This window comes from Macrosteles quadrilineatus, unplaced genomic scaffold (genome assembly GCF_028750875.1).
Source record: "Macrosteles quadrilineatus isolate MER2022 unplaced genomic scaffold, UCM_ALF_1.0 Scaffold_3__2_contigs__length_128488019, whole genome shotgun sequence".
Lineage (NCBI taxonomy): Eukaryota > Metazoa > Arthropoda > Insecta > Hemiptera > Cicadellidae > Macrosteles > Macrosteles quadrilineatus.
Window position 1 is genome coordinate 55721159 of NW_026542596.1, and position 16365 is coordinate 55737523.

The 16365-nt window shown below is 29.8% G+C and overlaps 1 protein-coding gene across 1 annotated transcript in view; it reads left to right on the forward strand.

Annotated features, from left to right (window-relative positions):
* LOC128989220 (tyrosine-protein phosphatase non-receptor type 13-like) overlaps window positions 1-16365 on the forward strand; it is a 360305-nt gene that overhangs the window by 141599 nt on the left and 202341 nt on the right. The window lies entirely within an intron of this gene.

Sequence of the window (16365 nt, forward strand, 5' to 3'; positions counted from 1 at the left end):
CGGGTGGGGTTTCATATAGACCACGAACAAAAATATTTAATTTAAATACATAATATATTTAATAATTTAATGGTTAATTATTATTTTTTTAAAGTTACATAACATTTCTCGAGGAATGTGGATTTAGTTTTATGTGCTTCAAAAGTTTGGTGAAGAAATTTGAGTTTTACTGAAATTTGGAATGTGCTCACTAATCTTTCGTTTTCTTCTTACAATTTGTATTATCACCAATTGTAATCGTCTGTTTTTCTGTTATTTGTATGGTAAAACATAGCACTAGGTTTTATTAAGAAATTGTAAAAGCTATTTTTTGCACAACTTTAGTCCTTCATTATATTTTTAATTTAGCCATGATTTAGAGAAAGTTCTGGTAGGCCAAAAAATAAATTTAGCAATGGAATTGTTAGCAAAGGTTATATTGCTGTTTTAGAACGATTCAGGCCAAATAATTTGTACAATATATCATTCCAATACAAAATTAATACATAATGAAAATAATAAGTTTTTTGTTTGTGACATTTAATTGATTATTAACTCAAAACGCAGCTTTTGAGCCATTTCAAACGATGTTGTAAAATAATAACTACTAAAACGCAAGGGTATTCTTAACTACTCACATGGTGGTTCAATGAAATCGTATATGTCAATGTTATATACAGATTTGAAATCGATACCGCTAAAAGCTTTTTAATCTGATAGTTACTCAGGTCTCTAGGCAAGTTTAATATTTAAATCCATTTTCAACAATGTAGGCTTTTTTGCGTAGAGTCCTTTATTAAACCTTTCAATCTATTAATGACATTAAAAATCGATTGTTTAGAAACTTGTAAAAAACATTTATTTTTATATAAAATAACCACTTTTGATCTAGGCCAACGCCTTATATATTTAATATTATATTTTATTTTTACATTCAATTAAGTAGGCTACCAGTACATTAAAAATACTGTATATAGAAACGGCTAAATATATTGAAAAAGATCGCTTTCAATCAAAAATTCTTAATTGAAAGCACAAAAATACGTCAAATAACACTTGTAATAATATCATCAGGCCCATTCACCTATTAAGTCTAATGATGAAGTGTCTAATCGAAATTGGTTAACAATTATCATCTTTTATACTTAATTACTGTCTTGTGGGTAAACAGTATAAGTGTAAATATATTATTCCAATTGTTATTTGGCATATCTTTGTGCTTTCAGGTAATTTTACACGTACGGCGCTTATAAAGAAGTTATTTAGTTCTTATTTATTCAAACACTTCTTGGTTAAAATTTAAATTTGCTTTTTACTGCATATTTTAAATAATTGTTAAAAATATAGAAATTTTAATTTGATCAAAAATCTTTTCCAATTACTAGGTGAAGCCTATTATAAATTCTATTAAATAAAATTGTGGTACAATTCAAAGGACTGTGGAATGTATGTCGTTAACTAGTCATGGGTTGTTTGAATGCTCAATGCACAGTAGTTGCTGACTATTTATGTGGAATAATGTTGTGATTGTTTGAATAACGGAATATACGCAGATGCATGAATAATGTGTTCTCTAGAAAGGATGTAATGTGACCTAATAAATACTCGGAAAACTATGACGTAGTGTATTCTATTGTCTAATATATACGAATAAAAACACCTTTATGATTTGTTTAATTTTACACTATTCTTTACCATTGGTCATTTGAGTAACCCTAAAAAACTTGTGCTTATTTCTCTCTGTGTGTTTGACATAGCCTTTTAAAAATATCATTCACATTACATATACAGGGTGTCCCACGAAGAGGTTTTAGTATTTGCTTTTGTATAACTTGCCCATTTATGCACAGAATATTTTGAAACTTTACACAATTTATAAACTACGTTTTAAAATATTATGGAAAGTTTCAGCCCCCTACTTCTTGTAAAAACATAATGGTGTCATATTGAAATATGGTACTTTCAAAACATTAAAATAGTATTTTGGTTTTTATAAATATTTGTATAATCACATTCTAGGGAAATGAGGCTTTTTCATCAGGAAATTAGGACAGCATAGTGAAAAACCTAAGAGTAGAGTCCAAAATTATTCAAACTGTGGTCCATAACTAGTTAATAAATAATAAATTAATTAATGTAATTTAATTAGATAAAAAACATTTAATATACCACCATTTTGTTTCTGTGGTGGTTAGGGAGCTTTCATTTTCCCAGAATATTTTTAAAACATACTTTATAAATTGTGTAGTAAGTTTCAAAATGTTCGGTCTAAAAGTGGGCACATGAAATATATAATCAAACAATTAAACCTCTTCGTTGGACACCCTGTACATTTAAGGGTATTTTTTTTATTTTATAACATTCTTGTGGGATTTTTACTTGTGCCATATAATAAGGGTTGTGTTTGGGTATAAAATCCGACAAAACAACACTTTATGAATAGTTTTCATGAAAGCTGTTATAACATGCATATTTAGCATACCCCGGAATACCTACCAGAACGTTATCCTTTATTTGTCTTTAATGATGAAGCTATTTATTTTATAGACCAACGAAGTAAAAATAACGTATTATGTATTGTATTAGAGTGATCAAAGTTCTATTAACCTAATTTACTCTTAGAATAATGATTAATGGGGTCATAAAATATTTATAAAGAGTATCTTTCCAGATAGGCATGATGGTAATCATACTTAGTATCATAAGTTAAAAACTATATTTAAAAACTTAATATTCATTCTGGTATTGCTCAATCCCAAGCCCAAGTTTACTTTAAAACTTATCTGGTCTCGGATTTTTTGTGGAAATGTTTTACGTTAAACCAATGTGTATGTATTTATAAATTTACAAAAATAACGTTATCAACGTAACTGTTATATTTTGCAGGAAGAAAAACCACACATAGAGTTTGTAACAAAAACATAGATTTACTAAAAAAAACCAAAAAGGCAATTTTCATACAGGACGAAATTGGGTGCATTTGAACTTGTTTGTTAAATATTAATTTTCTATTTAAATGCTACCTGGAAATTACCAAATTTTTTTGATAAGGTTAACATTTTTAAAATCAAAAACATATTTGAGTGCTACGGAGTAAATATAATATGCCTATAACTTGCTTGATGTAGCACGTTGTATGTTAGAGGACTTTTACGAAGAACTGTGAATCGAACCAAAGAAAGATGTATCAAATGTTGTCAAAGTAGGACTTTCAGAGAAGAGGGAGCTTTTAAACAAGGGGCGATCGAGTGTCTTGAGAGTAGGGAAAAATCAATACATCAACCTTATGTAACCCCACTTTCACAAATAGCAAACTCACGTAGTGATTTGGTTATTCATAATTTACCTTCACCTCTTCACCACTGTGATTGTCGTATAAAATTATATACAGTTAAATTATTCCGTCCTAATTGTTCCGAGTCATTCGGACTTGTGAATTCCTGGTTGAATTAAAAATATTGATATAAACGAAAGCAATACCATTCCAGGGCCGATTGAATGGAACATACTCCATGTGAATGAAACATATTAAACATACAAAGGTTGAATAATGCATTATGAATACAAAACTAATACAAAAAAATATTGTGTGCTATGATGTCTGTAGTTTGCAATAGTTGCGTAGTTTAAAAGTGGCACACTCCTATTACTGTAATGTTTAATGGCTGAATAAACAATTTGAATTGAAATTTGAATTTTGGCTGTATGAAATATTTGTAAAATTTTAAAGTGGCTGCCCATCCATATAAAGCCAACTACGTATTATAGGTAGTGTTGCAAATTGACTGTGTATAGATGATTTTCATAATAGTTAATTCATTACATGTTTTTGTTTACATTTGCAATTAGTGTTTTCTTTTGGATTGATTGTTAAAGTTGGTCTTAAATAGTTGTCTGATTAAAATTGAAGTTATTTTTGTACTATGTTTTTTTTTAGATTATTTTAAAAGTGTATATCCCTTTTAGAAGAGTCAGTCCCGCGTTTTAACAGGTAGCGAATTTTATGGTTTGATCTCTCTAAAAGTAAATTTCTTTTCAATGGCTTAATGATTTAATTTAGATCTATTTATAGTTTTAACTAACTCCTTTATTACACATTGAATTATGGTAATATTTTAAGTACATTTACTGTAAAAAGTTTGTAGATGTATTTGTACGATGTAAATGGCAAAAGATATAAAGTTAGTTGTGTGGTGTATTGTGTAATAATTTTAAACGTCCAAAGTGATGAGACTCTTAACTGACCAACGTCGGTTATTGTTAGTGGTTTTAAATTTTTTTTTTATGATTTAAAAGATTTGTAGTACAAATTCAAATACTTAGAAGAATAATTTAAATCTTAAAATATATTCAAATACTGGAACTTAATAAATATAATAAATTTTAATGCGTAAACAATTCTTGATAACCTTTTTAACGAATCCAGACAATAATAGCTTTTAGTAACTCATTCATAATGCATCTTGAGTTACAAGTAAATATGAAGTTGGCAAACATCAAAATTAACTTACAACTGTCAATACCAGTTAAACTATATCTTTATTTTCATGACAAAACAAAATAAGGGTGTCAAATGTGAAATCTCCCGACATAGAGCACATTTAATATTTTATGTTCCTTTTGTTACGAAAATATTTAATCACAATTATTTGGCATGTTTTTCAATACAGGAACTACGATTGCAATAATTTGGTTTCGGATATAAAGAAGGGTAGTGGTAAACACATAGATTCATCAGAGATACGGAATGGGTGTATGTCATAGCGTGGTGTCATTTATATTGATGTGTGTCCGTTCTGTTTTGACTATAAATATCCATTACCACATTACACAAGCACTCAGCTCACGACAAGTACATTTGGTAGGGTAACAGTTAGTGGAATACATTTGTGATGGAAAATGTCAAAGAATAAAACCATACAATAGCTTTATTCAGTGCTACATATGTATATACGTATCATAAAAGACATACAAAAAATAAGATATATTTAAACTTACGTTGTAAATACAAGAAGATTAAAAATGTGTATCTATACCTATAAAGGGCAAAGCCTCTGACTGACTCACTGAATTTCGGGCTGCCCCATTTCAAACTTCCATTAAATTTCCACATTATCCTTGGCCAGAGTAGAGGTAATAAATAAAGATAAAAGAATTGAACATTTAAAACGTTTATCTGTCATGCCAATTTTCCATTTTATTATTGGATAATTTTTATTGTAAAAATATACAGTTTAAATTTGAATGGTGATGAAAAAGTTTTATTGTAATAGTATAATGACACAGATACGTTAAATGTCAATCAAGAGGATTTTCAAGTATTTGTGGATGCTAAGCTATTTGTGTGAGGTAAATGGTATCAAAATCACTTAGTTTGTAAGTTACAATATATCGTCTACAATATTGTCTCTCCAATGACAATCACTTATTTTGAATGAAAACATATAAAACTTTCCAAACGACAACTTGATATTAACTAAACTTTACTGTTCCAATATCCAATCTTAACTGCCGATAGTAGTAATAACCTGCTAAATCCTTATATTGCATGGGCCATCGATAAAGGTCGAATATCTCTTGTAGCCAGTGACTTAATATCTCTGCGATCCTAAGGAATATAATATCTCTAGGGATGAATTTAGAATTTTGACCTGCACTATGGTAGGTAATTTGAATTCCCCATTTTATCATGATAAAGTAAAGCATATCATAAAGCATTGTGTTTAGAATATTTAAATTCGCTCTGTCTACATTGACTAATCATAAATTATTTTTTTTAATTTTCCTGATTAATTTCTTATACATTAAAGATTAATATTTAAATTCAAACTGTAACGTTTCAATGTAAATTTTTAACGTTTCAAGAATTTAAAGCCATTTTTGATTTTCTCTGCAAAAAAAATCTGAAACTATTTCTACTTTACAGAAATTGTATTCGCTATTTGTAAAATAAGACCTATATGATAAGACTAGATCCTTCCATGGATGTATCAAAACAAACTTGGGGAAAGTGGTTTCATCTCTAAATCTGTTTTCCAAGTATTTCTGCATCCTATGCTAAGCGTTGAACTCTACTAAAGATACAACTGTGTAAAAACAGAAAAGAAACATTCCAGAGGAAAATATTTTGTTAGCACATGTAGAGGATGTAAAAATAACCTTTATATCTTCCTTTACATATTTTAAGTCCCCCGACATGTTACACTTAAAGAGTAAATATAAAAAACTCTTTTTGTGATACTAAAATAAAATGGACTACTAATAGAATAATCACCCTCTAAGAATAAACATTGCTTTCCTAAAGTCTGTTGAAAAAGTCAGCAAACACATTCTTTCATATACAAAAATATTTATTTCAATATTTTTCTTTTCTTAGCAAATAAACACAGAACCTTATATACGGTTTGAGCTCTATGTGTAATTTTCTGATGTTGTATGGGCTTCACTTATCTTATTTCTTTCGTGCTGGTGGTGAAATACATAAAGCCTTCTTTCATCGTCCCCTATTTTCGTGGTTTTATTCATATTTCGTAACAAGATCTTAGCTTCACCGCTCTTCTGTTTAGTTTCAAAAGTTTAACCATAAACAGTCATGATGATTCAAAAGAAATATGTGTACTGAGTAATTATTGCGATAAGAAGTTAGTAGATTATACCCTAAACATTTCTACCCTATTTTGTTTGCATTTCACTGTCGGTTGGTAGCAAGTAACTTGTTAAAATCCAATCAGGAATTCCGTTTCGCCCGCAGCATGTAGAATACGAAGGTTTGGTACAGTTCCGACAAGGGGTTTCATGTTAACGTGTTTACCAAACTGGCAGAACATGGCATTGCTTTTAACAAACCAATATTTCACGGATTTGTCGTCCACTGTTCAAACCATCGACTAACAAGATTTTCATTTAGATTTATGTTGTTTGGTTGACAATTGGGCAGGAAAAAGGAAATTTATTGTAGGATAATTTTTTTTCTTAAAAATGTAACAAAATATTAAATCACAAGTAAAAAATGATAAGCAAGTTTAAATACTTACGACTGTCAGTCACTATTGACTAAACCACAGCAAATAATACATCAGTAGATAAAAAATACGTCTATTCATGCAGCCTTTTAGATAATGTAGGAAATAACTTTGGTTATTATTATGTTTTTGGCTCAAAATGTCAAATATGTTTTATTTTACATTATATTTGTACGTTGACAATCATATCAAACATATTGTTAAACTTTTTTATTTATGTTCTACCAACGCTGATTAATATAAGAAATGGTTTTAAACGTTATTCAAAACACTTTATATAGTTGTCTTAACTTTTGTAACTTATTGTTTTTTTTCATAAAAATGTTATCCATTCTAACTTATTTCATCTGCTGTTGTTTGGTTTGGAAAATATTACTGTGTTGAATTGATGTATTATTAAAGTTTTTTAAACGCTATGTAACATAACTTGGGATACAGTTTGTTCCCAAATTCTTTTGTTTTTTGTTTGTTACATAAATAATAATTTACATATTTGCAGTTTTATATCAGGTTAACATAATCTATTTTGGTACAAGAAATTGAACTAACACCAACATAATTTGTATTGGGTGTTGATAATTGTGTATGTGTATCTGATAGGTTGTACTGTTAATTAAAGATAAATTTATGTATTCATGACAACTTGATCAATCGATGATTGTGTTTCCCTGACATGTGATTGATTTAACATTTTAATCAAATGGAATTCCTAAAAGATTCCAAACGATTAACCGTTCACCTAAGTAATCAAACGAACACTATTTTGAAATTATTTAAATTATTGACTCTTTAATTTCAAAACTATCAAATCATTTTGTTACTGCTAGTTTGTTAACTACATTGCACTTCAGTAGAATTATTACCTCGTTTTGAAAAGCAATGCAACATTTAAAATATGTATTAAAATACATTTAATAGTTTGTTATTTTATTTAATAGCTCTAAATATTGAATATCATTAGCTAGGAATGGTAACTCTAGAAAAACCTGGTTAAAAACATTATTCCTTCCTAGGAGTTTGGTCAGTCTTTAGTCAAAAATGATAAGTCATTAATGTTAAAGAGTTATCACCTCGGCATCTATAGTATATTTTACTAAGAAATAATTCTAGACATTCGTCGTGACCTAAGCACTTTCATGGCATGATTTGTAATGAGACTAAAAGAATTGTAAGCAAGCTAAAGAAATTCGTACGTTTATAGACATATTACGGACACTATGCACTACAAAAAATAAAAAGGTTAACATAACGGTTTGAAAAATCCGTCAACTACAGAGGTTTTATAAAATAAATATTCTAAACAAAATTTATTTGGCAGTCTCGTAACAAATCTACACTCATCTTCTATGTTTTGTAGAGTGGAGGACGAACGAACGAGACAATAATGAACGCCAAAGTCTAGCAAAGAGCATTGTGTCCGTATCGTAATCAATCTCCCTTCATCGAGATGTTTTGTTAGGACTGTTTCAACAGTGGTGTAGAGTAGAAACGAGATTTTAATGACGCCCCAAGATATATTAAAAATTAACATTCAATCATGGAATTGGAATTCAACAGTAGTTTAGTTTTGATTTGAGAATCAAAAACATCGTCATTAAATGGTATCGTAAAGTATGTTTTGTTATTAGAATCAATGTTTCTCACCACGGTGGTGGTTTCTTTGGGGATTTTTCAACTGTGAAGTGCAAGGAAAAATAAATAAGAGTTTTAATGACGTCTCAAATTAGTGTCTGCTGGTAAAAAAAGTAGTCAGCTGGTAGCGTCACGGACTTCGGTCCCAAGGCAGCGATGTTGTTGGTTCTGATCCTGGTCACTGCTGCAAACATTTTATCAGTACAGTTCACCTTCGTACTGTACCGGTTCACCCCTTGCTTTTCTGGATACGTTCCATGCACAGATCTGTAGTCTATGTAGACGGGCAAATGCAAGGGTAAAAAGAGGCAGCCAACCTTTTTGAAAAATTACATAGCCTAGTTATTACAGCATTGTTGAATACGGATGGATTAAAAAAAAATTTTTTGAACAACACAAGGCTTCATAAACTACAATAAACAATGTTCACTTCTTCTTACTCGATGCGATTGTAAATAGCTGTTTTCGTCATGTGAAATGTAATGTTCATATAATGGAGGTTAAATCACTTGTCTAGGTTTATTTGTCAACTGAGTTAGTCTAGATACGAAAGTGTTAGTGGAAGGTTCCAAAGTCTCCTTGTTTGTGCAAGAGTTTGAGAAAAGATAAAAATGTATAATACAAATCTCGGAATCTTCTTCATTCCAACAAATAATGTCTTAAGAAGTTAATCAGTGGTTTTAGCATACGGTACAGTTTTTGTTAAGACATACCTCATTTTTCTCTTTGTTGAAAGATTCCACCTTTTAATTTATAGAATAGAATGGAACGTTATTCAAAGAAATATTCAAAGGTTGAATTAAATATGCCCATTAAATGTAATTTTATTTAATAGTTGATTCAGGCCAATTTTCAGAAGTAAACAATACAAATTCTTTAGTAGCTACGTATTATTTCATCTACCACACGTTTTTAGTATACAATAAACATATAACGAGATAAAAGAAGTTGAAAGAGTTATATAAGTGAAAATATGTGAGTATGAGAGAGAACTGTAATACAAAACCCAACCACACAAATAGGATCAGATATCGCTCCTCTGACGTCATCATAAGGCAAACGCTCATTAGTCAGATACTGTTTCACCTACCCTTGTTAACAAAAACTTATATTTGTACTTGGGCGTAATATTATTTATCTCATACATTTATAAAATGCATTTAAAACTACTAATACATGTTATAATGGTTAAGTGCAACCAAACAAATAACAAAAGTTGGTACTCATTAATTCTGGTAACAAGTTTTTTTTTTCAAAACTTTTGTTTGGACCACCAAATTTTCCCTTTTTTCCAACGAAAAAATTCTTGATAAATACAAATTAAAATTCTATGGTGAAGATTTTAAATATACGTTGTTTATATGTCATTTAAAATTTCATCTTTTATCCCTTGAATTGGCGGATATCAATGTAAAATAAATTTAAACATTTTAATATACATTTATTTAATTATTAATAATTTAACTATGAATGTTTCTATTTGGCTGAGCAATACAATAAGATGCATCTAAAACAGTAACAGCTGTAAAATGTAATCACTGATTTAGAAGAAATCCATTTTGGGAGCGGATTTGGTAATGTAAACGATATAAGAGAATATTTTGTGAATTAGTAAGATTGAAGAATGGTTTAGTGTTTATCAGCTACTACTCTAACTCAGTGTTATTGTCGAAAGAGAAAGTCTATATGACTTAGATATTGTATGTTGCTTTGGACAACCATCGATCACTATCCAAAATCGGTTTCGTCTTGGTCGATGAAATGTTTTTGAAAGAGTCACCTATTTCTTAGAAATAAAATCACATATAATGTTAACTAGTACTTCATTAATGTGACGGATACGTGATAACAACCTTAATTATTTTAATGGACTGATTCTAGTTTAGTAACAAGTAGTGTTTCCTAGAATGGAAGTTGGTTCTGGTGCACTCGAGTCAGCTGGTACAACATGAGAAACATTCAAATGTCTCTGTCCTAGTTGACAATGTGGGTTGTAGGTTTTAGTGTTTTTACCTCCTAACAATTAGCTTGTTTTAGGTTCTCGAAGTGGAGCTAGCTGCTCTACAGTGGTTAGAGCGGAGGACTCCGGTTCCTAGGGTCCCGGGTTCAAATCCCACCAAATCACCAATGGATTTTATCTAAATGATAATGCCGTAACCCCTATACTAGGTCTTGCCTGAAGTAATATGAAAAACAATTCCGGGCTCGTGTCTACTGTCCTAGGAAAAAAAATCCTCCTGACAAGTTAAGGTTATACAAGTAAAGATATGCTGTATACGGTTATAGTAAAGCTTATACCTAAAAATATGAGAAAAAATAATGTGAAATCTTGCCTGACAATAATTTAACATCAAGTAATGAAATAGTCAATAATATATTTTTACGTAAAACGGAATCGTGCGTAATATTCGCTAATATGAAAACAAACAAAAAAGTAAATAAGTTTTACAAATGGATGAACGAACCACGGTTTATTATTTTTTTTTTAATAAACTCTTATAACTGATTAATATATTTTTAAATAATACTTGAAAAAGAAAATATTATGAACACATCAAGCGTAAATAATCATTCTTTTTGTTTGTTTTTTTTTTACTTTTTAAATATTTGATATTTTAAGCTACAAGGAATGGTTGATATTCTTTCTGCACCATAGTTACGAGTAGATATACCCAGTAAAGATGTTTTTATGCTTGGTATCTCAATATTCCTGAACGTTTGCAAGAAAATCAGTTTCAGCTTTACTTAACTTCAAAGAAGGACAGAAATTGAGATGGGAGTTTTTCTTTCAAAAAACCGAATGACGCTTATGATTGGATATTATATATACTGAGGGTTGAAGGGACTACTTTGTACTTTGAGTTGTTTAACACGTATCCGTCACATTAATATAGAGTAGTATTGGCTAGTCAAATAGCCGTGGGTACCAATACAACATCAGTGCTAACATCGTGGTATATGCAATTACATATCTAGTTTGTTAGCTTAAGCTATGTATACTTATATGTGTAGTCTAATTCTGTACTTATTATAGAACAAGTTTGTTTGTTGGGTATTAAATAATATAATTTAGTTCTTCTTTAATTATGGAAGAAATGCACAAAACAACATGATAGTAAACCAGTCACAATTTAATTTTTTTTTATAATCGGTTTAATGCACAAATATTAAAACAGAATGATAATGTAAATTAATATTTTGTAAGTGAGATCACATTTTTTGTCTAATGTTGAATTATATCGTGTCCTTAAAAGTTTGTCGGAGGAACAAATCTAATTTGTTTCATATAGCCTAATTAAAACCAGAGCTAAACATTATTGTTTGTACGGACTAGTGTAAGTATGTATTATTTAAAATAGACTGTACTCGCCTTTCGGGGTACTGGAGGTTTTGCCTTCCAGAGGTTTTTAATTAAGAGGGGATTTGAAAATATATTACCGGTATATTTTGAGGCTGAGGAACACATGTGGAAATCAGCTGCGCGAGGAAAATACAAATTTCAGGCAGGGATGGTTTTCTCTAGGAAAAGATTTTCTACAAGTTCTCTAAGTAATACAAATTTAATCGCGGGAATACAAAAACTTATGTTTTTGAAGAAATAATACATAAAAGGATCCTTGGACGTTTTCACGTATTACCGTTACAATTATAGTAGTAAGTAAGAGAAAATAATTACAGGATTTCCGAAAGACCTTTTTGGGGATCAGGTATGGTTGAAATGAAAATATATTTTGTTCAAAACTAAAACTATATAGATGTTTTGGTAACTACATATATTTATTTCACAGACAAATTCACGATCCGTCTTGGGGGTTATTTTTACACAAACTAAAATAGTAAATAAATGTACTCAATGCGTTTCATTGAATTGAAAGATAAATAACAACAAATAACAGCTGATCAAAATGTAAACAATTATGTTCTTCATAAGGATAACATGGGGATTAACTTTCAAAGCCACTGGGGCAGAGCCCAAGGGACTTTTTCAAAATGTAAGGTCAGTTTGCAAATCTACGCGACACGCTCTTTCCAATGAGACGTCATTGGATAAAATCGGTTAAGAAATGGCGGAGGAGTTCAACCGACAAAGTTTCATGTAGCGTATTAATTATATAGATAATAACAGAGGTAATTAAAATGTTAAATTTATCCGTCCCAAATTATTTTTCTTCTTTTATTACCAATTAAAGTATGGTTTGCGTTACGGGTGATTTGTACATATTTACTCGTGTGGAACAAATGTCTACGAGATAGAAGACGAAGAAGTGTAATGGGGTGGCACTCGTAGAGTTTGTCGCTCATTAACTCTTTACAATGGCAAGGCAATACAACGAGCATTGTATTCTGGGAACACAAGGGAAGCGATTTTGTTAATGCTACAGACTTTGCAATGGAGTAGTGGAATCTCCAAATTTATAGTATTTTAACATACTACTTTGTTTTGAAATGTTAACACATTACGGCAAACATCATAGATTAGATATCGCCCTCCTCCTTTTAAAATAGAGTAAATTACCTGAATATTCAAAAACAATCCAAAATATGAGAAGAGACTGGTAATATGTATCATAATTACCTTAATACATAATAAAGGACAATCTTTTGATTATGTCGTAAATATCTTAAACTTTCAACCACCCAATTAGTATTAATTTATACCTTGCGAGCTAGTATTGCTCGTTGTGTTAAATTATTTTGAGAGGCCTGCAGTATGTACTATTTCCATGATGTTATAAAATACAGACTAAAATATGTAATGGAACAAAATTTATACAATAAAGTTTTATCATGTTTAAGTATTTGTACTATTTAGGCTTTATAGCATTTTCTTTCACGATCTTGTAATCTCAAGACATTGAAAACCATTTTAAATAAACACGCATTACTGACACACCAAAAAAGTACCAAAAATAAATAATACTATTATAAACCCGATATTTTTAGCTATGGGGTTGCTCGTTTCTGTTATGAGACTTCTGTATTATCATATTGTTGGAAAATAAACCGTTCATTTTATTTTTTTATTTTTTAATTTATTTTTAAGTAAAGGTATTGATGATGTCCGTGTTTCAAATAAGTTTCAACAGAGTTCAATCTGCATAATGTAAAGATGGACCATCTAATTTAATTTTAAATAATGTTATAAATTATAATCCCTATTAAAAATATTATAATTAGATTTATTGGAATTTTTTTGAAGAAGAACTGAAAAAAGTCTAGTTTAAGAAAAAAGACTGCGCAACAAAGAATAGTTTTAGTTTTAACATATGGATAGAAGTTAACTTAGAAGCAGTCGCATTCTGTTAGTAACTTAACTATTTAGCATTTACTCTACTAATACATTCTAACGTACCTTAAAGGGGGTTTGGAACAAAAGCCCAATACAAAGAGTATACAGTGTAACTTTTGACATGAACATAATTGGGAATTAACAATAAAAAATTCCTGTTGGATATGACAATTTAACATGTTGTTCAGACATAAATCAATCATCAATCCATTTTTAAAATAATCAAATACAACATTGTCATTAGATTAATAAAAACTAATTACATATATTTTTGGTTGGTTTTATCGACTATATCAACGAACTATACTATTTCCCAAGCCTTGACGTCAACAATGTAACAAAAGCCAACACGTGTATTAGTTTCATATAGGTTAAAAGTAATTGAATGGATCCAAACTGGGTTGGTCTGAGCTATAAAGGTACTTGTGCACCGTGCACATTACACAGCGGATACTTCTCATCCATAAAACAGCGACTAAAAGCTGAAACCTTTCAAAAAGCAGTTGAAAGGGTTTCGCGTCACGTGAAGTGACGATTCTAGTGTAAGTAAAACACGTCACAGGTCAAACGTTATCTACTCCACTCACTGCCAAACACGCATTTGTAAATGAAATATCAACAGTTGAAATAAATAGTTTCTGTTTAGGAAATATATGAAATACAGTGCTGCGCTTTTAGAACTCTTGGAATATATTAGTTTCCTTTTTATTGAACGTAGTGTTGTCACGAAAAGATTTTTATCTAGGTATTCCCTTTGTTTTGCGTTAAACTTTACTATCTTAACTCAAATCACTAGTTAATAATCCATTAATGCCCCCCCCCACAGCAAACCTGTAGGCTTAGCGAATTTTTAATTCTTTAAATTAAACATTTCCATTTCTTTTCTTGTGGGGGATAAATAAACTGTTGTAGTTAACTTGTTTAGGAATATTTTTAGGCTGAATTTCCAATTAACTTGATGTATTTTTACAAAAAAATTACCTTAGAACGTAAATTTTGTCTATTTAAATAACATTTTAATCATTAGGCTAGTTAGATTTACTGATAATTACTTGGAAGGTAATAAAGTGTGCTTTTATTAAAATATTATACTAATAGACAAAATTGACTTTCTAAGGTAATACGTAGAAATACATCAGGTTGATTGGAAATTCACTTAGCCTAAAATATCCCTAAACAGGTTAACTACAACAGTTTTTTTTATCCTCCACAACAAAATAAATGGAAATTTTAAATTCACATCTCGTTGGAACTTTCTCATTAACCAACCATTAGGCGTACAATAACGCTTCGGTATACTAAATTATTTTTTTTTTTTTTTTTAGTAAATCGTGATATCAGGAACTAGGTCCCTGGCGATGGCCTTACAATGATACCTAAGTTAGTAACTTATTTCATACACAGGAATACCTTAAAATCTTGCGTTACATAATTTCAGCAGATCATCGGCTAGATTTATTGGCTGTAAACAACCTTGAATTTAAATTTAACCATGCATATACTTATATTGTATATTATATTATATTTTATATTTTAATTATATTTTATATTTTATAATAAAGTGGTATTACAATTTTTTTAATAAATTTTATTTAAATAAAGGACGGTTTTTTTTAATTAATGGGTTTCTTAATACTACAATTTTTGGGGAGCGAGGTTACGTAGGGGTTAGAGCGCAGGACTTCGGTCCCTGAGGTCTTGGGTTCTAATCCCGCCAAATAACTAGTGGATCTAAGTGATAATGCCGCAATTTTAAGTCTATCCTGAAGTAATGTTTTAAAAAATCCCGGACTCGTGCCTAGCTTCCTAGGGGGAATATTTTAACTATAGAGTGTATTATATTTAAAATTGTATTTTGATAAACATTACGATGTGTTTTATTTTAGATTTTTTTACAAACAATTGAACGTGTTCCATTTTTAAACCTACGCATGCATGTTATCCACGTCCCTGAAACCACCATTTATAGCACGTGCCACCATGATGTATCTATATTTGGTGTACAAGTTGTTGAATGTAGCAATATCATGTTTTTATATTTAAGTTTATCAGAATCTGCTGTTATGGTGTATTCTGTTGTTATTTTACATATTTGTATACAGTATTTTAAGGGGGATTTTTCAAATAATAATACTTGGGGTATTTTGGTATAGTCAATTTATAAATTATTTTGTTAAGGAAAGAGGATATGTTTTGGCTATACTAAATAATCTACAATATTGCACTTCCTCTTACTATTGTTATCAGTTTAAATCCATCTATCTTATAAATATTGTAAATCTATTGGACTGTATAATATCTAATATCTTATATCTTAATATCTGTATCTCATAAATTTATCAATAAATCTTATCTAGTCTAATTGGGTATTTTTTTATTTCATCAGTGCCCCTAATTACAGAAAAACGGAGTTCATTTTGCTATGAAACTAAACAGGTGAGT